Genomic DNA, 23,399 nt, shown 5'->3' with positions numbered 1-23,399 from the left:
AGGAAACCTCTTCGGAGTGGTTTGGAAACCCCTTGAGTGAGCTGCATCGGGCAAGGAAGCATGTCTACTATAAAAACTCCAAGTTTCAAAACCTTTAATTGGACGTGGCAGATAAAAAGCACACAAGTAGACCATTTTACACACGTAGAATATTTTACAAAGAAAAGTTACGATGGTTTTTTCCCCCTGCTGTTCAAACAGCAAAGCTTTTACTCGTATAATCAAATGTTTGCTGGTATTTTATGCAGTGGGATTTACTGCGGTCTTGCCAGATAATGCTCGGCACGTTACTCGCAGGGGTGCCGCAAATTTCACAGCAAATGCATTCAACAATCAAATCTATCTGGTTTGATGGCTGCAATCACAGTGCACTGATCTCCGGATTTGTTTAGTTCAGAGGCAAACAGCTCGGCCATCTTGTGAACAGAAATGCTGCATGCTAGCTGGGCTCCAACACACGAAGGCAGCCAATCAGAACAGTCCTCGCTCAGGACACGATCGGTTGGCGAGTCAAAAGCGCAAGGGGGGGGGGGGCTTGTCCGGAACTACCCATCTTCCATTACAGCGGCACGGAGGCAGATTTTCCACCCCAGATATTTTTTTGGTGCATGTTTGTTATCAGGCTACACAATTTTATTTTTAACAGACATGAAAAACAGTTGCAGTAGAAACTACAACTCCCATGGAGCTTTGCAAAATTGTGCACATGTGGAAAAAAAACCCTGACCTGAACAGATCAGCAGCCATTGCTATTGCTACAGAACACAGCAAGGAACTGCAAATTTATGATTTTTTAAAAGCACTCTTTTTCAGCAATTTATATTCCTGACAACTGGTGTAGCTCTGCTTTGGCTGCGCAGCAAAGAAGTTCTGGCAGCAGTGACCGAGGAGGAAAAGAGGGCTCCGTTGGGCTGTGCGGCAGTGCACGTACACAACAGCCAACTGTGCTGGATGGTTTTGGAAAGGAGCACACCAGCCCTTTAAACAGCTTTGAAGAGGTCACCTGCAGTCAATCCAGTCTGTGATAGATCAGCTTCCTGGGCATGGCTGGTGATCAGCACATGACCTCAGTGGTGGACAGCCGAGCCCCCCTAATGACTTGCACGTGCATGCATTAAAAGATTATGCATGACCTCCATAAGAGCCCCAAACAGGTGAAGTTCTCCTGCTTCCCCTGTCATCCTTCTTAATCCAAGACCTCATTGCTGCAACAATCCAAGGTCAGGTGGCCCAGGCTGCAAGCACTTCAGTACTGGGAGATGGAAAAGCCTCCAACAGTTTCCTTCCTTCCTTCCTTCCACCTGCCCACCCCCCCTGGGAGGGCCTGCTCTGAAAAAGGATGCATTTGGAAGACCCAAACTACTTCAAGAATGCAGTCAGCTAAGAACTATTAGTAACCCATCCCGTGGATTCAGCTAACTAAAGACTCCCATTGCACCATTCCCTCCTTCTGGGCCTTCTCTCAACCAAGCAGACCCTGGTAATTTTGCCAACCATCCACTAAGCCTCAAAGTGCTGTTGCTGAATGTCAGGTCAGGTTATAGCAAGACAGTCCATCACCCAGGCCTTAATCCTGAAGAAAGAGGCTGACCTGGGATACATCACAGTGACTGAGGTGGATGAAGAGAAGGGTGGCTTCCTTCCAAATTTGTCTGTGTGTGTGCGAGAGAGAGAGAGAGAGAGAGAGAGAGAGAGAGAGAGTGCGCACATACAGTTTCCTGACACAACATCAGCCCAGGCTTGGTGGGTGGAGAATGAGAGCAGCTGTTGTCTATCAGCAGGGCCAGTGCCAGAGTTTCTGGCGCCTGAGGCTGGGAGCAGCTTCAAGGCTGTCGCCGCCCCCTCATGTGCGCACGCGCCAGGACTATGTGATGATGTCACTGCGTGTGACGTCATCACGCAGCATGCCGCTGTGAGCCGACCCCAGCTGTGTGCAGGCGGCAGTGGTGACAGCACGGGGCAACCGAGTGGGAGGGCTGGGAGACTGCCTGCTCAGACTGCCCCGCGCAGCCGCCGCCAGCACGCACTCCCGCCTGGGCACAACAGCTGCGAGCCCTCCCACTGCAGCTGCCAGCTCTGCGGTGCATGCCCCTGCCCCTGGCGCCCGCTGCCGGACCTGCCTCCATGGATGCGCCAGCCCTGACTATCAGACCTTTGTGGCACTTGCTCAGTGCTTTGTTAACCAAAGTCACAATTTTGTGTGCATGTACTTGATGCTGGAAACTGGAAAATCTGGATGGAATAGGGTTTTGACTGCATACCGTCCCCCTTCCCAAGGCAGACTCCTCACCTAGTTGATGGAGGAAGTCTTGGGTTTGGCACAGAGAGCCCTGAAATTCTCACGGCGAAGGTGAGTTCTTTGTACCACGTGAATCAGCTAACAGTCTTGGTGAGGCACGTGTTCTCGTTGGTTTTTAACAGCTTGCATTGTACCAACCAGCCTTTCCTTATTCAGTGAAATAATTAAAATGTTTTGCCTCTTTAATTTGAAAGAAAAAACATCAAAACACTTCCATAATGTACAGGGAACATACTAGTCAGTCGTTCTGATTTCACACCGAATCTAACAGTTCCCCACCCCCAACCCAGCAGGAACACATCACACACGTGCGAGCTACAACTGACATTCACACAAAGTTCAGCTTTATGAATTGACAACTGTTCCAAAGTCTGAGAAAAAGAGAATGCATGTACATTGCTGCCTAGAAACTATTAACCTATCTGCAATAGACTGTAGTAATTGGGCACAATTAGATATACAATTTAGACAATTCATCAAAATGAATGAACAAAAAGAAAGAACTCCCCCATTTTAATCATGCTTCCTTTCAGAAGGGACAGGGCTCTTACTGCAGGCCAGTTTTTCACCAATTTCTTTACTGAACTCCTTTTTTTATTAGCAAACTGATTACAAAGGACTTCGCGTTAAGCAGTGCGTGTTAAAGCATAGCCTTCCTTTGGAAATATGAACACCCTGAGCATCCGTCACATGCCACAGAAATGTGGCATTCTGGCTCAGAACACAGGGAGCCTGTCAATGTTTCCAAGCGCCGCAGCGACCAAGGGAAGCCAAAGGTCCTCGTGTCCACGCAGCGCTCCGGCATTCATAGCTTGGCAGGATTTGGTAGAACTTCCGAATGAAGCATCTGCTGGCTGTGCGAGTTCCCCCTTCTCACGTTTAAAGGAAATTGCAAGCCTCGAAGATGTTACTCTCAAGGCTGCTTCTCATCGGCCTATCAGCCCTGGTAAATCCTGCTTCCAAGCTAATCCAACTCTGCTCCCTGTACAGGCATCCCTACACCTCTCACTCTAACACGGGCTGATTCCACATGGGGATTTCCCCCGGGGCAGTGCACAGTATTATCCCGTTTTATTAGGGACCTTCGACTTGATGCCATCAACTTTCTGAGCACGGCTCTTGAGGCATCCCCTTTTAAGCCGACTTAGAGGGAACACAGGACAGCAGAGGAAGACAGAACTTCAGAGTGAAAGCTCAGCTTACAGCCCCAATGGGCGAGGGGAGAAGCTTGAGGCAGTCTTCCAAACGGTGATGTGCTGCTCTGGCATCCCTCAGCCCCAGCCCTTTAATAGGGCTTAGAAAGAAAGAAAGAAAGAAAGAAAGAAAGAAAGAAAGAAAGAAAGAAAGAAAGAAAGAAAGAAAGAAAGAAAGAAAGAAAGAAAGAAAGAAAGAAAGAAAGAAAGAAAGAAAGAAAGAAAGAAAGAAAGAGAGAGAGAGAGAGAGAGAGAGAGAGAGAGAGAGAGAGAGAGAGAGAGAGAGAGAGAGAGAGAGAAGAAAGAAAGAAAGAAAGAAAGAAAGAAAGAAAGAAAGAAAGAAAGAAAGAAAGAAAGAAAGAAAGAAAGAAAGAAAGAAAGAAAGAAAGAAAGAAAGAAAGAAAGAAAGACCAACTCAGCCACAGTTCAGCTGTGACCCACACCACAACTGCTGGCTGGGAATTCCCAGGCTGGGGTGGAGGGGCGAGGCTGCTGTCTGGTCCATGCTTCTGTGACAACATGACAACAGGAAAGGGGTAAAGGCCCCCCTGGAAGACAGCAGCATGGGAAAGTGGACCTGCGAATGGAGTCCTCACGCACCTCCACCCTGCTCACTGCTGGTTGCAAAGTGGGTGGCTTTTCCTCCCCCTGTGTGAAAGCAGCCATGGCTGCAAACAAAGAGGGCTTGTCTGGTCCACTTCCTTTTCCCACTCCGTTTCTGGGACTGCTGCAAATATAAATGTCCGAATGTGAGTGCACATCCTTTAATGAGAAGCCCGTTTACCCCTTCATCCAGATCATTGATAAAAATATTGAAAAGTACCGGGCCCAAAACCGAGCCCTGCAGCACCCCACTGGACACCTCCCTCCAATCTGATGAAACGCCGCTGACCACCACTCTTTGGGTGCTGTCCTCTAACCGGTTCCCTATCCACCAAACTGTCCTATAGTCCAGTCCATAGTCTTCCCGTTTACCCAATAGAATGTCATGGGGGACCTTATCAAAAGCCTTACTGAAAAGGTAAATCACGTCGACAGAGTTCCCACGATCCAGTAAGCTCGTCACTCAATCAAAGAAGGAAACCAGGTTGGTCTGGCAAGATCTGTCAGGGACAAAACCACCATGTTGACTTCCCCAGATCACTGAGCAGTCCTTCAGATGCTTACAGATCGATCCTTTTAAAATCTGCTCTAATATCTTCCCATCTATAGAAGTCAGACTGACTGGCCTGTAGTTTCCCGGGTCATCCTTCTTCCCTTTCTTAAAGATTGGGATAACATTAGCTCTTCTCCAATCTTGTGGCACATCCCCAGTCCTCCAGGAGGCCTTGAAGATGATGGACAGGGGTTCTGCAAGTTCTCTAGAAAGTACTTTCAGCACTCCTGGGTGCACCCCATCCGGCCCAGGGGATTTGTATTCATCCAGCGCAGCCAGATGCCTCTCCACTACCTCTCTGTCAACGTCAACTAGTCACTCAGGTGTCCTGCCACATTTTCTACTATCTCGAGATGTGCCTGAGTTCTTCAGGGAGAAAACAGAGGCAAAAAAGTCATCAAGCCTGTCTGCTTTTTCTCTGTCCTGCATCAGAGTTTCTCCATCTACTCCCAACAGCGGTCCAATTGCCTCTTTTACCTTGTGTTTGCTTCTCACGTATCTGTAGAAGTTTTTCTTATTGTAGCGAGCCCTCCTGGCCAGACCCAGCTGGTACTGAGCTTTGGCCTCTCTGATGGCTGATCTGCAGTATTATTTATTTATTTATTTAATTACATTTCTAGACCACCCTCCCCATAGACGGGCTCAGGGCGGTTTAACAACAGCTTAAAACAGTAAAAACATTATAAAAACATTAAAACATCATATCAAAACAATTAAAATTGGCGGGTATAAAATATTAAAATGCAGCATTGTCCTGCATGGGTGGTGGAAGGTCTTCAGTGGTATGGCCAGCGAGAGGACAGCCCAGCCCCCACCAAATGCCTGGCGGAACATCTCCGTCTTGCAGGCCCGGCGGAAAGATAACAAATCCTGCTGGGCCCTAGTTTCCTCAGACAGAGAGTTCCACCAGGTCGGAGCCAGAACTGAAAAGGCCCTGGCTCTGGTAGAGGCCAGGCGGACCTCCCTGGGGCCAGGGACCACCAACAAGTTCTTAGTGGCCTTCACCCCATCTACCAATTCTTCCCTGTTGGTTAATATCAAGTCTAGTATGGCCGAGCCCCTTGTAGCTTCCTCCACCTTTTGAAAAAGGAAGTTATCGGCCAGGCAGGTCAGGAAGTTGCATGACCGGCCTTTACACACCGCCATTCTTGGCTTAAAGTAGTTGATATATTACAATATAGAATAAGATTAAGAATCTCAGCAGATCAAATGTAGCAAACATTAACATACAATGTGTTGTTTATATAATAAAAGTAATGTTTTATTGAACTATTAAGAATATACACACAGTGTGTGTGTGTGTGTGTGTGTGTGTGTGTGTGTGTGAGAGAGAGAGAGAGAGAGAGAGAGAGAGTGTGAGTGAGTGAGTGAGTGAGTGAGTGAGTGAGTGAGTGAGTGAGTGAGTGAGTGAGTGAGTGAGTGAGTGTGTGCGTGTGCATGCATGCGCCTGCATGTGTGTGTGAGTTGATGGATATCAATTTTTCAGGGCATGTGCTAAATCTCTTTTAAGTCAAATGAAAAAAAAAAGAAAAGCCCCCTGTCAATAATTTGATTTAACAATGTCTATTTTTGGTTTTGTTACATGGGGTTTTTTTTTGTAATCTTGTTTTTCTGTATTTGTAATTTAGGTGGTGGTGGTGGTTTTTCTTCCTTTTGTGTGTTGGAATATTAATAAAAATTTAAAACTAAAAAGGAAAAGCATTTTTCTTTGTTTATCTAAGTACTGTGCAGTTATTTTATTGGCTATTAAATTTTCCCATATCATACCAAGCATTTTTGGCTTGCGCAGGTTTGCTTGCCGCATTTTTTCCGTGTTGCATCGTCTAAGCTTACTCAAATGTTAGCTTGTACCACAGAGCTACTGAAAAGATTCAACTTCAATTTATATCAACCTCTTAAAAGCAGTTGCCCTTTACCTATCACTACAAATGAACTTAATTATTTGGGGCTTTTACTTTAAAAGAAATATATCATTGCACTTTTTAAAACCCCATTGTCTCTGTACATCTCTGAACAAGTAAAAAAAAAAACCTAAATGAAAGTTAAAGTCGCCATAAAAATATTCATTACTTCCATGTTCATATTTCATCTCTCTGGCTTCCATTATAAAAAGCCGCTTCTGTGTTTAACCCTAATCCCACGCCTTTGGACTATTTTTACTTAAGGGTGAACAAGGAGTCAAATTTACTATTTCAAATCCTAACCTTTCAGAACGCCAACAAGGCAGCGATCGAAACAGACCCAGGTTAAGAACAAACCTACCTATATCAGGAGGACAGAGTGTTTCTCTGATGTTACTGCTCCACATCCTATAATTCTGCTCTTCTTAACATCAAACAAAACCACTGATAGTAAATGGACGTTCAATATATCATATACAAATACAGAATTCTGGAGTATTTGGCCATAAATTATTTTTTAAGAAAATGGCTTCAGAACTAAGGTGGGCAGTAAAAATGTCCCCCTTTCCCCCTCATTAGGCTGACCAAAGGATGTGTTCTTACCTAGCTGCAGGCCCTTCCACACAGAGGGCGTGTTCAGGCATTCAGTGCGGGATTCTCTTGAGTGCCAAGGAAAGTAACTGAACAGTTGCTAGAAATGGGTTAAGTCACAGGTGCATTTTACAATGGAACACCACTCTGCTCACATGCATCACGTGCACGGCTGTTGATCCAAGCTGCGCAGAATGAATGGACCACATGGGCTCAGAATCCCCCTATTTTCTCCGGTGGGCCCATTCAGGCACACCAGGGGAGGTTGCAAAACCTGCCTGCTGCCCAAACACCAGAAGCATTCTGTGCACAAAATCCTGGCACTAGCCTCAAACACAAGACAAACAAACTTTCCGCCTCCGGCATTCTTTTGGATTGTACAAACTGGGAACCTCTGCGAGGCTGTTCTGCTGGGGCGGGGGCTGCCTGGCCTAATGTCTAGAAGCAGCAAGCAAAAGACAGCAGCCAACGGAGGGGCTTGTTGGGGGCGGAGGAGCTCTGTACAAGCTCACACGCCTACATCAAGTGACATAGGCCTTTTCGGACATACGGCAGGGAATGCATCATTCCCAAAATGATCACCTTGCCAAGCTCCTGTGAGCCACACTGTGAAACCAGGAAGAGTGGAACTTTGACCCAGGCAAACAAAACCCAGCAGCCTATGCTGTTGCAAAACACATGTACAGCTCTGCACGGAACAGGGCACCTTAGACAGCAGCCTGCTTTAGAACTGCTCCACCTTTATTTCTTTTATAGCAATGCCTTCAAAGGGAAAGTCACACAGACTAAAACTACAAGGCATATTTATTTGCAGCAGGGATACCATTTGAGTACAAGGTCAAAGCCTTTATCTCAGTTTGATTCTACTGGACACCGCCTTGAGGGAACGGCGTACGTTGAACAAATAAATGCCCAGGCCATCCTACCAGCCCTAATGGCTCCCAAAGTGGTTTAAACTAGTAAAAGCCAATTAAAATCAAAGAAAAGCAGATGTGGTGGGAGCAGGGGTCACCACTGGGTATCTGTACACCGAGTCAGCCCTTCTTGCCAACATGTCTCTTTCCTTTTTCAACGGGCTGGAGGCAAGGCCAGGGGAAACAGCACTTCCCCCCACCCAAAAGAAATAAGGTAAATACTTCTTTTTAAAAAGTTTTAGGCAGGACTTTATTTCACTGGGATTTTGTTTTATGGATTAATTCAATGCAGACTATCTTACCACCCCATTCCAGAATTTAGCATGGTATAGTAGGGTTAGATAAAGATCTGCGAGACCCAGGTTGGAATCCCCGCTCTACTGCAGAAGCTCACCAGGTGACATGGGGCTGACCACACACTCTCAGCCTCTCCTACCCCACAGGGCTGTTGTGAGGATAAAATAGAGGAGAAGAGAATGATGTCATCCAACTACGGTTCCCATCGGGGAGAAAGGCGGGGAAGAAATGAAGGAAATAAGCAACCAATAAGAAAGAAGGAGAAGATTGGTCATGCTCTTCATTTAATGTCATGTTATTATTAATAAAACACTTAAGAGGAAAAGTATTAGACAAGTCCCACCTGTTGCAATGCAATCTATATTCTATTGCCTTGTTTACTGAATGTCCCTGTTGTCAATCATATTGAACGACGCTGTAATCCACCTGGAGTCTCGGTGAGAAAGCCAGACTATAACTAACATACTTTGATGAAATGAATAAAAACACTTACGGCAGCAAAAAGCGTTATCACAGCTGAGATTTAAAGCACTCTACACATGGGCGCACACTTGCACCAAGATGGCTGTGCAGACCAGCATACCCTCTCTCCACTGCCTCACCACACACACACACACACACACACACACGAGTTTTTGGCACCTGCAAGTTTATCCCCTAGTGCAACCCAAGGAGTGCCAGATGGACCCCCTGCCCCTGCTGTTCACCAAGCACCAAAAGGGAGTGACGTCTGGGACCACTCAACTTTGGGGCAGCCCACCAAGGGATCTGGCATCAGCCAGTGCCCAGCGCTCCCCGAGTGGCTCCCTCGTAAGACTAGCTGCTGCTCTGCACCTTCAGGTTTAAGGCCTCAGCAGAAGAGGATAGGGAATTCTTCAGTGCCAACGCCTGGTATTCATGCATGCCTACACTTCCTGCACTTTAGAACAAAATCCATTAAACTCACTTACTTCCAGGAGTTTGTCGTGCAAGGTTGGGAGACACTGCAATTTTTTTAAAAGCACAGAACAATCTTTCTGATTACTCCTTTGAACCCTCTTCTCAGCAGACACGCCCCAGTTCTAACGTGGGATGAGGTCACGATACATCCCTGATTTAGGTTGCCATGGCAACAGGACGATGACTCCAGAACGCACCACTAGGGTTTTCCTATAAAAGCAGGGAGACTTTATTTGGGGAGGCAGCGACAGATCTGGGAGCACAGGCCACTGCCAGAAAGGAAGCTGCAGACAGAGTATTTTTTAGGCTGGCAGCCCCTCATATGTGAGCTTCTGCCAACCAGAGCATTATTTTAATGCACATTCATTGTTTAATAATCCTCCACTTCAGACATTAGTCTGTTACCATGGGAATGACAGCAGCACAAGCGTGGCACAAGCATGGTTATCAAAGAGAAGCAGCAAGGAAATGACAAATAAGCCCGTTAGATCTATCATTAGGAACAATATGGAAACTGTTATTAATTTATAGTGATGCAGCCCTAGATAAATGCAATGGTGTCATCCGCTCGCCAGTCCCAACCACCTAATAGGGAAAACAACGCAATTTGGTTATTTCTCAAGGTCCAGCATCCAAACTCAAATATGCTATTACTTCACAACAGCATTCCCGTGCAAGTACAGCCCTGCAGTTATGTAGGTATGTTTATAAACATCCCTTGTGTACAAACCAGTTTATACCAACAACCTATAACAAGACAAGCTGGTTGCAAGAACTCAGTTCCATCTCTCTGGCTCCCCTATATTCCCTTTGGTGCTTACCATGAATTAAGTCTGAAGACAGCTCGATATTAGAAGTCGCCCCTGATGCTGTGTGCACACAAAATCTCTGTGCAAACTCTCCGTGAAATGCTATTTGCACTGCAATCCCAGTGCATGGGACTGCCTGCCAGAAATGCTTCACACCACTAAATCAGTTCAAACTCTTTGCTGCCCGTCCTTTACGGCAGAAAACAATCCTTCTAAGCAACTAATATTCTCTGTTTGGCTGCCTTGTACATACAGAGGTTTCATACAGCCTGGCTGGAAATCCGTGTTTGGTCTGCTCTCTCAAGACATTTCTCTATTTAAGCTGCAGCTACAGAAAAATAATTCAAACCAACACAGGCATTCCTGAAGAATTACATGATTCACAGAAACGAATGGAAAAGGCAAACTCAGACACGTTTCAAGAATATCTGAGAGATAAAGTGCAGACTTCAGTGTTTGGGGGCAAGTCACACCTGCTATCTAAGGTATCCTGTTTCATGCACAATAATCATTCAAGGATGTACGAACCCACCCTTTGGGCTTTGCACAGAACCTCAACAGAAGAGCGCTGAATGTGATGCAGGCACGATATTCAGACATGCTACTGGGAACCAACCACAGCCACTGCATGGCAACACACCCAGACACAGATACATTTTAAAAAGTAGTAAAAAGTCCAGTAGCACCTTTAAGACTAACCAACTTTACTGTAGCATAAGCTTTCAAGAATCACAGCTCTCTTCGTCAGATGCATCGACAGCTTTTGAGAACCACAGCTGTCTTCATCAGATGCATCGTCAGATGAGAGATGTGGCTCTCGAAAGCTTATGCTACAATAAAGTTGGTTAGTCTTAAAGGTGCTACTGGGGTCTTTACTATTTTGCTACTACAGACTAACACAGCTAACTCCTATTCAAAAAGATGAAACTTTGAACTTCCGGGAGCATTCCAAATGCTTGACCATACGACAAGACACTCGTAGCACATCATTTCTGTTAGACTTACTAATGGAGCCTCTTCCTACCATTTAATCCCTTTCTTGCTCCGTGGCTGAACACTGCAGAACATGACTGACCAAATGGCACATCAGAACATCGCTCACTTACCTAAGGAAGGAGCAGGGACAGCAGGAAAGAACTATTTGTGCAAAATGTGATACAAACCTTTGAGACCAGACGAAACAGCCGCTGAACATTTTCAGCTCAAGATAATAACTAGGCAGCGTTAAGAGGTTTTAATGGAGTCTCTGGGCACAGTTCACGTTATTTCCGTTCTTTCAGGCTCCATCTCGGGTGGTATGTTCTTAGTAATGGATGGACCTCATTAAATTCCCAGCAAGTTAATAAAGATAAACACCTGCAACACTGGCCATTCTCTGTACTGTTCTAATGGTGTATTGCAAGAGGGGTCCAAATCTGAAGTTGTAAACTGTGTGCGTTGTTTGTTACTATGCTCTTTACAGATACCACAGCAAAGATTTTGGATAGCTCTAAAGCATAAAGCCACCTCATGCCTTTTATGAAGAGTGACCAAAGCCCCACGCAACACAGTGTGCAAACTTTCAAATTCTCTAGAACTCTCCTCCAGGCTGATTATTACAAAGGGCAAAAGACAGGACGGCCAACCATGGCCTCTTCATCAGCACCCTTCAAAGAATGCGTTTCTGGCTTCAGGGGATACAAGGCGCGTCCATTCTGTCCGCAGTACAATTGGTGGGCAGGGGACAAGCAGCAAAGCACAAAAGCCACCTCAGACCACCAAATGTTGCTCCGTTGTGTCTGACACCAAGCAGACACAGAGTGATAATAATAACAACAACGATGTATTGTCGAAGGCTTTCACGGCCGGAGAACAATGGTTGTTGTGGGTTTTCCGGGCTGTATTGCCGTGGTCTTGGCATTGTGGTTCCTGACGTTTCGCCAGCAGCTGTGGCTGGCATCTTCAGAGGTGTAGCACCAAAAGACAGAGATCTGAGAGATCTCTGTCTTTTGGTGCTACACCTCTGAAGATGCCAGCCACAGCTGCTGGCGAAACGTCAGGAACCACAATGCCAAGACCACGGCAATACAGCCCGGAAAACCCACAACAAACATCAATAACAACAACGTTTGATTTATATACCGCCCTTCAGGATGACTTAACACCCACTCAGAGTCATTTACAAAGCATGTTATTATAATTTCATTTCATTTATTTCATTTATAGTCTGCTCTCACAACAATCCCCCTGTGAGGTGGGTGGGACTGAGAGAGCTTTGACTGACCCAAGGTCACCCAGCTGGCTTCAAGTGGAGGAGGGGGAATCAAACCTGGCTCTCCGGATTAGAGTCCTGCCGCTCTTAACCACTACAGCAAACCGGCTCTCAAGAGGTTTCTAAGAAACACCACAGACAACATGAGAGGAGATTAATGGAAATGACTCCGCAAGGGAGGTGGCTTGCAGGCCTACTGAGCAAGAGGGGCTTCCCTCCCCATTCAAAAAAAAGAGAGAGAGAGAAAGAGACAGAAACCACTGGGGTCCTTTGGCCCACCCAGCTCAATTTCCCCGCTCCCCATCTGACAGCATCCTCTAAAACATCTCAATGGGTTCACTGCCATAAGGCAAGTCCATGTAATCTGGGGGGGGGGGGGAGCTATTAAGCTTCAGTGGCTGAAGTTCCAGCCAAGAACAACAACAGTTCGTTTGTACACCACTCCTCTGCATAGATTAGTGCCCACTCAGAGCGGTGAATGAAGTCAGTATTAAATGGCGCTATTATTACCCCACGATGCAGCTGGAGCTGAGAGGAGCGGCTAACCCGAGGCTACCTGCTGCACTCAGTAGTGGGATTCTAACCAGCAGAGGCCGACTCACAGCCCAACTGCTTAACCACTACGCCACACCTGCTCTCGCCTCCCAGGTGGCCATTTCCACATGGAGGGGGGACAGTTGTGTTGTAACTTCAGCTAAGATCTTGAGAAACTTCATCTCATTTATTAAAAATATTTTATGCTGTCTCTCCAGAGCACTTGAGATATAATTTGGGTATGTTTCAAGCTGCTTTGCATCAAATATTTTTGAAAGCTAACTTGCCTTCTTTGGCAGTAGAACAGTAGAATATAAATCTCTGGGAAAAAATATTTTAGCCCTCCCCAGTTATCCCCCCGTTATTACGAATTTGCACAAGAGAACTCAGACTCTCCACCACGGAGTCAAGCCTGAGCAAAGTACAGGCCTGCACTCCGTGACATCCAACGCAGATTGCTTCCTAGCGTCTTACCTACATGAGATGCAAACACATTCATGCAAGTCCCACGTTACAGACGTTTGTGGCCAGAATTTAACAGACCAAGCGTGCTTCCTACAGGCATACAAAGTATGAAGATTTATAGGAAGCTAAAGCAGAACAACAACTTCTTGTGAGAGGAGGCCATAAATCAAGAGGGAAAACAGACTCTGATGCCTTCTTCTTAAGGTTATGCTTATTAGTTACATATTTAATTGCCACTCATTAATATCAAAAGTCTCTTTCATACGGATGTGTATGAAGCATACAATGCAAACCTAAGCAGAGTTACTCCCGTCTAAATCCATTAAAATCCATGGGCTTCGACTGGAGTAACTCTGCTTAAGATTGCACTGATAGTCTTGTAAACCTAGGCTGTTTTCGCACTGCTTACCGGCCACGGAACGTTGCGCCAAGCTCCCGGAACAACAGCGTCTTCCTGGCACGATTTCGCGTGAGAACTGCAGTTCTTGCGCAAAATCGCGCCAGGAAGACTCCATCGTTCTGGGAGCTTGGTGTGATGTTCTATGGCCGGTAAGCAGTGTGAAAACAGCCCTAATCGAGGAAGGCAAAGATACCTACATAAATCTCAAGTAGAGTTTTGCTAAGAAGATATGGATAGGAACTCTGATTTGTGACAAACACTTTTGCGTCAAGAAGTGACTCTCTTTCATCAAGACTCTTTCAACCCATGTAACACAATCTGGACCATTCTGCTGAAATTCAGAGTATTTTCACACATCACACCTATAACTGGAGAACATTCTTGACTCCAGTTAAAAGTTTTGTTGTTGTTACTTAAAGGATGCCCCGAAATGCTTGCATGGGTGAATGGGGGGAGGGTTGAGGAGGGTCTAGGAGTGCTCGTCCTTCCTGGATGCCTGCCCTTCAGACAGCAAAATCATTTTCTGTCTTGGAAGCCAACACTGAGATACACACACCCTCCCTGGATAAGAGAGTTTAAAAAAAAAAAGGATCAAGGTTCACATTTTATTGTATGGTAGAAGTTACCGACTTGATTACTACCCCTGCTGTTTCTTGTGGAAAGAAGTCAGGAAAGCACCGTTAACCATGGAATCTCCCTTTAAAAGGCAGAGTGTGACCAGAAGCCAGATACACCAGAAGATAGACGGGAGCTGAAGGACAGTTTTTGCAAGTGGGCCAAGTAAAACGTTAAGCGCCTTTGCCGAGAGATCTAAGAAAAGCCACGTAAGCCAGGTATATACATGGAGTGGAAAAGGGTAATTGCTCCTTGGAAATGTAAATCTATCACGCACTTTTAGAACCACAAGATACATGCCAATGACTCTGGAATCTTCCATTTGTTGAGCAGATGCAAAAAAAGAATCCACAAACCATAACTGAGACTCCTCTCCCCCGCCCCGCCACCTCCACTCCACCATGAAAGGCACAAGGCTACTAAAAGGTGTGTCCTTAATTATATTGCTGGCTTTATTACTCCCCAAGCCAATCTGCAATTTAAGATGGTAATCCGAACCCACTGCCATGTCTCAACCAATCTGTCACCGTGCTTACGTAGCGTAGCGCGGGTCAAATCTGCTGCTTATACTGAAAGCAAGACTCCTGCCTTCTCCAGCAACGGACTCCTACCTTCTATTTCATGGCTTCCTGTGCCCTTGGCTGATTATAATCCTGTAATCGTTCTATCTCTAGAAGCAATTTACAGTACTCTTATTTTGCCTGTAGAAACATCTGAGTCCACATGGAGGAAAAGCAACAATTCATTCTGTGAGGAGGCTCAATACGAAGCATGAATTAGCCATCAAGAGGGGTTCGTTTCTCTCTATCTTTGAAGCCACTGATCTTCATGCACAAGCAAAAGCGAGATTCTTTGGGGGGGGGGCGGATAGGCAGGATCGAATGCCTTCTCGTGCATCAATGATGGATGATAAGGTCCCACACGGTCCAGAAAAAGGACAGGGGGGGGGGGTTCACTGAGGTTGTGAGGATGTATCCAAGTTTACCTCTGATCTGTTTTCCAGAAAGCAGGTTGCAGTGTTCTTTAATGGTGGACAGAGGCATTCTGGTACAGGGCCAGAGGGCCTCACTCTTGACACCCATTAAGTTCATTGGGAGTGAGGACGAAACTCTTTAAAGACAACTCCAAGGCCCTGCTCCTTCTGCAAATGGTTCCAGGTCTGCTCAGAGAACAAACCTTCGTGTCAATGTGGCCTCCATGGACCCCACCCCGGACAAAGAAGTATTCTGGTAGGCACCATACTGCCTGTCTAAGAACAGAATGAAAGCCAACACAGACTTCCATGAGACGCATCTGTTTCAGCATTATTCTTAGTCACCTCATCCTGTTTTTAACGATATGACTAATGCACAAAGGAAAACAGCAAAGAGTCCAGTTGCACCTTTAAGACGAACCAACTTTATTGTAGCACAAGCTTTCGAGAGCCACAGCTCTCTTTGTCAGATGTGGCTCTCGAAAGCTTATGCTACAATAAAGTTGGTTCGTCTTAAAGGTGCAACTGGACTCTTTGCTATTTTGCTACTACAGACTAACACGGCGAACTACTTTTGATCTACGCACAAAGGAAACTGTTCCTTCTGACACCCTCCCCCCCCCCTTGAAGAAAGAGGCAAGTAGGGTCCAGCTGCAGCCCACTGCGTAGTTTGATAATCCACAGATTAAAATGCATCCTGGGCGAATGAGCCAGTGTGATGCAGTAGTTAAGAGTGTCAAACTAGGATCTGGGAGACCCAGGTTCAAATCCCGACTCCGCTTTGCCAGGGAAGCCTGCTGGATGACCCTGGGCCAGTGACACACTCAGCCTAACCTACTTCATAGGGGTGTTGTGAAGATAAAACTGAGGATTGGAGAATGATGGCAGCTGCTCTAGATCTCCATTGGGAAGAAAGCTGGTGTATTTATGTATGTATAAATATTTGCCTGTGTGATCTTATAGCACCAATGCATGAAGGAATGAAGGCAAGCTCTCCAGCAGCTAACATCATTCCACAGAAAAGAACAGCTGGCTATTGCTGCCCACAGATTATTTTTAGGGGAAAGCTCTACAGTCTCCAAGATATGAAAGAGGATGGAGGGGAGAACAGGAGACAAAGAAGTGCCTATTTCAGGTGGGAGAGACCCCCATTTCACACTTTCTTCAGTTAGCTCTGAACTAGAACAGCTCTCTCTGCTGCACTCCGCTTTATAAAAGCCATACTGCAAATTGCATGCACTCAGCTAGTTTTAAGTTGATCTCCAATTCATTGCAGGATTTATACATATTAATGTCAAAAAGATTGTGCAGACCAAATGCCAAAGTTTATCAGCTACCCAAAAATTAATTAGGAACTCTACAGTTAAGCATCCAATTGAGCATTATGTGCCTTAAATCCAAGCCAAGAGAGACCCCGACAATAGAGCTTGGAAGATTATGGCTTAGCTAGAACAAAGACGGAAACAGAAATTGCTCAAACGTGATATTTTCTGGGAGGCAAGACTCTAAATGCAATATCTCCACAAGCTCAAAAATGTCAATCTACAAAAGACTTCTGGAATCAGTTTCAAAAGAGAGAGAGATGAAAAAAGAGGCAATTATGCTCATAAAATGAGCATAATTAATAAAGCCATCTGAATGAACACAAAAATATTTTGGGGGGCTACAGAACTAAAGAGGCCAATTCACGAAGGCACCAACAGGCCGTGGTTGTCATGGCAGCCTCTCTTTGGGGACCAACAGCAATTCGTAAAATGGTACCTTTAATTGGAACCACTTTAGGCAAGTTTTCGAATTTCACAGAATTCTTCATTTGATAACAGCTGTGGAAATCAAAGCCTGCCTATTCCTACACCAACATAAATTGACTGAATAAAGCGACCGGCTTGCTTTCTAGCTAATCTTTGAAGGGATAACTGTGTTCAATAAGAAGGTTCGCTAGAATCACAGAATGTAATTCTCAAGACAAAATTTACCCTGCGGTGACAGATACTTTCTCCAAGATGCTGCACATAAATTGCCATCTAGTCAGAGTCCCTCTCTGGGACTGGACGGAGGGCAGGATTGAAGAGGACAGCAACTGGTCAAACTCTGCACTTTAAAGACCTCTGCATCCAAGGAACACCAAGTGCTACAAAGAGCCTGTGAGAAGATATGTCAACCCTAACTAGCAACTGCAGGTACAGCTTTGTCAATAAACTTAAAAACTATTACATCAGCCCTTTTCACACTGAACAGCTTTAGTATGAAGTAAAGTACTCCAGAATAAACCCTTAATTTTTCTCTGACAGACCTGGCTGCAGAAATTAACATTCAAGGAAAAGGGACCTTACAAAGCCTCGTTTAAATAAAGCCCCCAATTGAGATTTCTGTGGCAACTTGCAATATTTTTAGAACAGCTGTAGAAGCCAAGAGATGCTATCTCCTCTCTCAAAAGTGCACGTTACAATTACGTAAGAGGCCAAATCCCATCTGTACACTATCTGTTCTACCACAATTCACCTCTTGAACAGCCCTGTCTTAACCTTCTTCGAGGCAGGGACTTCTTTAAAAATGCCCTCGCCCCTTCCTTCCCTACAAGAATCAGTTCATGAAAATGATCTGTTTTATTTCACTTCACTTGCGTCCACTTTTCTCTCCAATGGGAACACCAACCAGCTTATAACATTCTTCCTTTCGCCATTCTATCCTCACAACAACTCTGTGTTAAGGCTGAGAGGGTGTGACTGGCCCAAGGTCACCCAGCAAGTAGAGCGCACATAACACCGATACTACGCGAGCTGCACTGGTTGCCAGTGGAGTACCGGATCAGATTCAAGGTTCTGGTATTGACCTATAAGGCCCTATGTGGACTGGGGCCCATGTATCCACGGGACCGTCTCTCCCCATATATTCCCTGGAGGACTCTCCGAGCGGGAGAAAAACAGCTATTCGTGGTCCCTGGTCCCAAGGGCTTTCTCGGGCCTGGCTCCTACCTGGTGGAACGCTCTGCCTACTGAGACCAGGGCCCGGCGGGATTTATTGTCTTTCCGCCGGGCCTGCAAGACAGAGTTGTTCTGCCAGGCTCATGGCTAAGGTTGGGCCTCTGCCGGGCTGAGGGTGGAAGGAAATTTAACTCTCCCCCTGTGAAAAACTGTCCACCACAGTATCCATGCCAAATACTATAAGTCTTCCTGATGCTGACACTGCACAATATGAAATGTTTTAAATTGTTTTAAATGGTTTTTAAATGTTTTAAATGGTTTTTAAATGTTGTTAGCCGCCCTGAGCCCGCTTGTGGGGAGGACGGGATATAATCATGAAATAATAAATAAATAATAATAAGCTTCCATGGCAGAGTGGGGATTCAAACCTGGGTCTCCCAGGTCTTAGTCCGGCACTCTAACCACTACACAACACTACCTCTCAAAAATGTAACAAGCTCTGCACAAGTTCCTTTGACTCAAAGCAGGAAATGTGTACGGACACCGCTCTGGCAGAACACTTGTATAAACCTAATCCAAAGTTCCAACTCAGAGCACCGCCAGAATCTCATCTATGCTTTTGTCAAAGCGTTTTCCTCCCAGGAATGGGCAGAAAGCTAAGTGGACCTTGGCAGGGCTCCTGTATTCCAGTTCTTAAGCCACAAGTTCCTTTGAGGTGAAACCGCTGAGGTGCTGGCCAAGAATTTCATGGAAGCCAAGCCGGCATCTTATACGAAGGATGTCGCTCTCTCTAGCCCACGGAAATAAGCTGACAGGCACGCCCAGTAGCTGAAACTGGGCCCCATCGTTTCAGATAGAGGCAAGGTGGGCTACTGCTTCCAGTCAACTACTGGGGAGGGGCCGTGGCTCAGTGGGGGAGCATCTGTTTGCCATACAGACCGTGCCAGTGTCAATGCCCAACATATCCAGTAAAGACCACGTAGGAGGTGTGTGAAAGACCTCAGCCTGAGAACTTGGACAGCAGCTATGAGTCTGAGTAGACAGTTCCGAACTTGATGGACCACTGCATCTTCATGGGTTCTCTACTGAGAGAGACCACATTTGCCAACTGAAGAGAGGTGCAAGCGGTCCAACCAGTTTCGTGTTTTAAAGAACAGTCTCTGGCTACAGATCCTGTTTATGTCCACACTTCCAATAATTTAATTCCTCCCAGTTTCAGGGCAGTGCAAAGCTTTTAGTTACTGCAAGCCCACACCCTCCTCACCAGTCTACCCCAAGCAGGGTGCCTTGCCTGGGGAAGCTGCCCTGCCTGGTTCAGTGCCCGTGCTACTAGTCCACTTCAGCGATGAACCACCTCTACAGCAGAATCAAGACACCCCCAGCTCAAAGCCAAGTGGTGACTCTCACACCATGTGCATTATTTGCTGGGGCACTTCTTTGCTCCGTGCCTGACAGCTCAGAAATTTTGCACATTTGAGCTGTCAGTCTTGACAAACCATCCAATGGTCTTTTTAGGAGGAGTGTGGGTACCAATGCCAGGCGATGCCAGATAGCTTTCATCAGAAGACAGCACTGAAACATGAAAATCCCTGTTGTGTTAGGTTAAGGTCACAAAACAAACTAAGCTCGTCAGTGTTATACAGCCAGCCAGCCAGCCAGCCTCCAGCATGTACCTCACCCTTCACTGCTTCTCCAATGGCTGTGTCTTACACCTGACCTCTGTACATGGATTCCCTACTTGCAGAAATGGTATAGGGCTGGCGCCCTAGAAGGGCTACAAGAACTACTGGGTGAAAAAAAAATGGGAAGCGTAGTTCAAAAAGACAGAGCCGGCAGAGATTGCTGCTCAAAGAGTTTGTCAGTTTCATCTTTGCCTCCCAGAAGGTTCCATCAATTTCATCTCTCCAGTCTAAAACTATGTGGGATGGTAACCAGAGGGCAAGGAGGAATAGAAATGGGCTGGAGCTGCCTTCCAGAGCCGAACTTGGACCTGGAGAGGTTATAATGGGCTGAAGTTTCCCTTCTGCCATTTCACAGCCCCTTCACGCAGCTCCAGTGTATAGCAAAGCCTTTGCCCTGCCACCGGCTCAGTCTTTTTAAACTACCCTTCCCGGCTAACTTTGCATCTCCCAACACGTGTTCTTCCCATGTCAGATGTCTCGTGTAAAGAGGCTCTCAGTCAAGAGGTCTACATCCCACCTTTAAAACACCACCTCACAATGAAAGGATGTATTTGCTGTGATCACAGCCAGACTCAGAGGGTTGATTCATCCTCCTCTTCTCCTGGAGTTTGCATCTTTATAAAATTATTTAAATGAAAATAAAGTTTATTTACAAAGGAACACACTGGCCTTCTCCACAGCACACATTTGACCACCACTTGAGTTGAAAGTTGTTCCAGCGCCGCAGTATTAACACAATACAGGCAGACACGCAAAGTGGAGATTTCTGTGGATGTCAGAGGCTGTTCAGAAATGCTGACAGCAAACATTTTGAAGGCAAGTCTAGTTTAGTGACTGTCTGAACGACTGGTAAAGGTTTCCACCAGGTAGCATTTGCTCAAAAGGTACATGGCAGCTCCAGAAATCTTTGAAAGGAAAACGCATTTCAGGAGCCCCCATAACTACAGAAAAGGTCTTGTGATTCACAGCGATCAAAAACCACTTAAATATTTCTATACAAAATATTTGATGTCAGAAGTTCAGAATTAATGCATTTACACCAGTCTGCTCATAGGCAGATGCCCTGAGGTTGTTCTCTCAATCCATTCATCTACAGCTGTCTTCTTGTAACGCTTCATCTTCCTTGCCATCTACATCTGGGCAATTAAACTTCAAAATCTTGCTACAGGCATTAGTTACTTGAAAATAAGAGCAAATGTGGAAGCCCCCCTCCCCCCCCCCCAGATGTCCTTATCTAGTTTAGTGCCATGACACATTTACGCAGGACCACAAACCCGTTTTTTCAGCAACCTAGCCATAAAACAGATCCTCTCAATTCCTTAACAGGAAAGAGTCCAGTGGCACCTTTAAGACTAACCAACTTCATTGTAGCGTAAGCTTTCGAGAACCACAGCGCTCTCGTCAGATGAAACTAATTTTTTTTCTCATCAAACATACGGGGAAGCGTGTTGGTTTTCAGAGAGAAAGGATCTGTAGCATGATCCACCGATTCCCACTGGCTGAATCTTCGTCCACTTGCTCCATTCTTGGACAAGGTAGGGGCCAGGCAGCCCCCTGGCGCAGTGACAGCTGCCAATAAAACAGGCAACGTCCAACACTTTCTCCTGATGCCCACCCCCTTTCCTACTTTGCTTTACTACTTGCCTTCTTTTAACATTTAAGATGCTCATTCGTTTTATTCTCTGATGGAAAAGTGGAATATTATAAACCTTTTACACAAATTGATACCGTAACTTTCTCTGGTGCCCAAGGTGGCCTGAAAGCCCCACACGCTCCCAGGTATTTTTCTTAAAGCAATCCCATTTTTATCCAGCGTGCGCAAGAGCCCTGGTGACCCTGAGGTGAGCAGCAGTCCACGAGTTGCGCTGTTTGCAGAATTGTCCCTTCCATTGGGGCTCTCGAAGGAATCAACTGGAGCATGTTTATTACGCACAGATGACTTAACCCCCAAACTGGATGGCACAATATCGAGGCTGCACAGAAGCTCTTGCTGAGCCTGGGGCAGGAGAAGCCGCCGGGTGCCTCTTTCAGCCGCTTCAATCCATTTTTCTCCTTCGTTGGAGGGGAGGACCGCATCCAATGAACGATACCGTGGGCATTCGCAGAAGCATCTGTAAACAGCGGAGCAACGCACAATCCCAGCCGCAATTCAGAAGCCAATTCCATGTCTTTCAAAGAAGGTTCTGCCGCTAATTTATGAAGTCCAGATGGTGGGTCTGTTGCTGCGGCTGTGGCTGCTTTTAAACCAGAATATCCTTCATGAGGCTACCAGTGAGCTTTGCAACTTGCTTACCCCAAAGATCAGACAAACCCAGAGCCCTTTACTGAGCCTCTACAGGGTTCTCCAACTGGGTGCTTTAAAAAAACAATTGCTGGTACAAGATGGCTGCAGCCCCCAATGGGGCAAGTCTATCATTTCAATGAGGCTGGTGTATAACTGGGAAACCTACACTAGGTTAGTTGTAAAATGCCATCACAAGCTCCATACCTTGCAGAGGTCATAAATCAAACCAAACAGTGAATTCAGCAGTTAAGGGACAAAAAAGCACAAGTACTTAACATCTTTATTAATGGGCACTTCAGAATCGCGTGTCAAAACTTTACGCTGGAAATGGCAAGGGCTTCCGCTTCACCGAGACTTGGAAATTAACAGCTTCCTTTTTTAGACTTGCTGTTTTGTAACTAGAGAGAGAGAAATCCCATCACCCCAGTCCGTTTGTATGAAGTTTATGGTTTCCTGCATGCTAATAAATCTGAACGTAATGCTGGAGGGAAAGGATTTCTGCCGCCTAAATTGCCCGATATTTTGATGTGGCTGAACCACAACTGTAGCGGGTACCTTTGCCATAAATGTCCCATTTTGGAGTATCTTTTTTCATTACACACAAAATTCCTGGATTTCCAAGAGACACAAAATGGCCTTCAATACTGAAATCAAACTTCCACACCTTATTTAGAGCCAAACCCCCTTGTGCATGTGAACTTGGCTATGGAAGGTAAGCATCTATGTACAATTTAACCAACAGCAAGAGAGTGTTGAAGCTGCTTAGGGCTAGCCCTCTTGTCCACTAGGAGAAAAACCTGTTCACTAAGAGAGAGTACCTGTTTTCCTCCAACAATAGTGGAGCTTCTCAGATAAAAATCAGCAACATGGAACCCTATTAGCCTATATCGATTTTTGTCAAAAGAACTTTTAAACTTCAACTCATTTAAAAGGCAGCCAGCATGCATCTTTATCAGAGGGTTCATTCTACATATTAATCTTCCACGTGACGTATTCCTCAGAGCACAGCAGGACTCCCTGCAAAAAAGAAGCCAGGTGTTGGCGGGGCCTGTTCAGCATGGCCAATAATATCAGAAACAGGCATTAAGGATCGGGGGGGGGGGGTCTTCCTGTTCCGTCTATGAATTGCTAATACTTGGTTGCCACAGAAACTCTGCATGCAGATGCCCAAC

General features: G+C 45.8%; 1 protein-coding gene across 10 annotated transcripts in view; it reads right to left on the bottom strand.

Moving 5' to 3' along the window:
• The window catches only part of CADM1 (cell adhesion molecule 1), a 347,901-nt gene that overhangs the window by 216,036 nt on the left and 108,466 nt on the right, over window positions 1-23,399 (bottom strand). The window contains exon 1 of one of the 10 annotated variants that reach the window (XM_054997492.1): window positions 7,153-7,434. The exons of the other annotated variants lie outside the window; for them this stretch is intronic. The gene's annotated coding sequence lies outside the window, so the exon portion shown is untranslated. Of the gene's footprint in view, window positions 1-7,152; window positions 7,435-23,399 lie in introns of those variants that run through there. 10 annotated transcript variants of the gene reach the window in all.

Source organism: Eublepharis macularius, chromosome 14, assembly GCF_028583425.1.
Source record: "Eublepharis macularius isolate TG4126 chromosome 14, MPM_Emac_v1.0, whole genome shotgun sequence".
Lineage (NCBI taxonomy): Eukaryota > Metazoa > Chordata > Lepidosauria > Squamata > Eublepharidae > Eublepharis > Eublepharis macularius.
This window is presented reverse-complemented; position numbering and strand designations above follow the sequence as displayed.